The following is a 2,973-nucleotide window of genomic DNA, read 5'->3' as shown; positions in this document are numbered from 1 at the left end:
AGAAAACCCAATGGAATAAAGACAGTCTCTTCAACAAGTGGTGCTGGAACAACTAACTGGACAGTGACATGGAGAAAAATGAACCTGGACCACTTTCTTACACCATACACAAAAATAAACTCAAAATGGATGAAAGACCTCAATGTAAGACAGGAAGCCATCAAAATCCTCCAGGAGAAAGCAGGCAACAACCTCTTTGATCTTGGCCGCAGCAACTTCTTACTCAACATGTCTCTGGAGGTAAGGGAAACAAAAGCCAAAAATGAACTATTGGGACCTCATCAAAATAAAAAGCCTCTGCACAGCGAAGGAAACAATCAGCAAAACTAAAAGGCAATGACAGAATGGGAGAAGATATTTGCAAACGACATATCAGATAAAGGGTTAGTATCCAAAATCTATACAGAACTTATCAAACTCAACACCCAAAAAACAAATAATCCAGTGAAGAAATAGGCAAAAGACATGAATAGACACTTCTCCAAAGAAGACATCTAGATGGCCAACCGACACCTGAAAAAATGCTCAACATCACTCATCATCAGGGAAATACAAAGCAAAACCACAATGAGATACCACCTCATACCAGTCAGAATGGCTAACATTAACAACTCAGTCAACAACAGATGATGGTGAGCGAACGGAGAAAGAGGATCTCTTTTGCACTGCTGGTGGGAATGAAAACTGGTGCAGCCACTCTGGAAAACAGTATGGAGGTTCCTCAAATAACTAAAAATAGAACTACTCTACGACCCAGCAACTGCACTACTAGGTATTTATCCAAAGGATACAGGTATGCTGTTTCGAAGGGACACATGCACCCCAATGTTTATAGCAGCACTACTGACAATAGCCAACGTATGGAAAGAGCCCAAATGACCATCGACAGATGAATGGATAAAGAAGAAGTGGTATATATATATACAATGGAGTATTACACAGCAATCAAAAGGAATGAAATCTTGCCATTTGTAAGATGGATGGAACTAGAGGGTATTATGCTAAGCAAAATTAGTCAGAGAAAGACAAATATCATATTACTTCACTCATAGGAGGATTTTAAGACACAAAACAGATGAACATAAGGAAAAGGAAGCAAAAATAATACAAAACCAGGGAGGGAAACAAAACATAAGAGACTCTTAAATATGGAGAACAAACAGAGGGCTACTGGAGGGGTTGTGGGAGAGGGAATGGGCTAAATGGTAAGGGGCATTAAGGAACCTACCCCTGAAATCATTGTTGCACTATAAGTTAACTAACTTGAATGTAAATTAAATAAATTTAATTTAAAAAAAATAAAATAAAATCTGCCTTGGGTTTTGAGTCAAGTAGATGCTCTCCCTAGACAGTCTTCAGTCTTGCCATTTCTGCTCAACATGGAACTCCTCTAATAGAAAGTCTTTGACCTAATACATTCATTGAGTTGGCTGACTTTATCAGCAATGCATGGCAGTCTGAGGCTTTCTATACCCAATTCTACTTCCACTCACAAACGCTTTTCTTTCACCAGTGTCTGTACTATGGTTTCAAGGCTTTTTTTACTCAGTCTTGTTCTCTCCCCTTTAATTTTTCCCAGGCATTACTGCTCAGAAACCTCTTGCACTCCAAACTCAGCATCTTCTCCCTAGAAAACCAAACTGACAGAATTAGTATTAGTAATCCAAGAAAGTAGGCAGTAAGATTACTCACCACTAGATTACTCACCACCCAGCTGGCAGTGAGGACCCCATTTTGGGGGGTATTTGAGGCACGGACTATGCCTGGTACAAAGTAGCAACCCAATTGCTAATCTCCTGCAGTGAGAGAGAACAAAAAGCTGAAGACTAAACTCAGGATTTAATAAAGTTCCTGAGCTGCAAAGATAATTTAATTCTAAACCAAGACAGACCTGTTATGCCAGTTTCAGAGTCCTAGTTCAAAAACCTGGGACCCTGATAGATGGGGTGAGTATATCTGGTGATGAATGGTAGTAAATTCGTTGTTGGTTGTGAATGCCAACAATTCTTTGGTTTTCCAGAATCCTCTAAACCTTCAGAGTTTGCAGAGGTACCCCTCTCATTAAGAACTATGACTCTGCCTGTGTAGGAAGGCAGTGCAGAGGACTCTTCCCTGTAAGACAACAGAAATTTCCTTTAGGATATGCTCCATCTCCTGTCCTGGCTGCTAGACCAATAACTAAAGTCATATTGCAGCCTGAACCAGCTATGGATGTGCTAGGCCTGCTGAGGGAAGAAAAGAATAAACCCTGAAGGGGATTAAAGAATTAGGCACCACATACTGGCAAGAGCTGAGGGAGTACCATAGGACTAGATTTTGAGAATTCTTGAGCAAACGAGCCAGAATATAAGACTAGATAAGAAATAATTTATTAACTTAAGGGCACTTCTCAGGATACAGAATTTAACACCCTGGCAAGACCCACAGGAGGTGGTGCAAATTCACTGGGTGGCACCTGCGAGACTAGAGAAAGTGATTGCCTTTACTGATTGAGGCTAAAATGTCTGAATTGCTATGAAAGATAGTGGAGACAGAAATTAAGACTCAGGGAAGTAAGCATGCCAGAGTAGATGTATGAAGGGTAGAAGACCCACCAGAAAATTATGTTCCAGGAAACAAGTGTGTTCACCAAGGCCATCAGAAATGCACTGGTAAGGGGCACCTGGGTGGCTCAGTTGATTAAGTGTCTGACTGGCTCAGGTCATGATCCTGTAGTTCATGAATTCGAGCCCCGCGTTGGACTCTGTGCTGACAGCTCAGAGTCTGGAGCCCGTTTTGGATTCTGTGTCTCCCTTGTTCTCTGCCCCTCCTCCACTCACCCTCTGTCTCTCTCTCCTTCAAAAATAAATAAACATAGAAAGAAAGAAAGAAAGAAAGAAAGAAAGAAAGAAAGAAAGAAAGAAAGAAAAGTGCACTGGTAAGAGGGTAACAAGTATCCCTAAGAAGTTCACTGGTGGTTCCTTCCTAGTTCCA

This window comes from Herpailurus yagouaroundi, unplaced genomic scaffold (genome assembly GCF_014898765.1).
Source record: "Herpailurus yagouaroundi ecotype Mexico unplaced genomic scaffold, PumYag 163, whole genome shotgun sequence".
In the NCBI taxonomy this organism is placed as follows: domain Eukaryota; kingdom Metazoa; phylum Chordata; class Mammalia; order Carnivora; family Felidae; genus Herpailurus; species Herpailurus yagouaroundi.
This window is presented reverse-complemented; position numbering follows the sequence as displayed.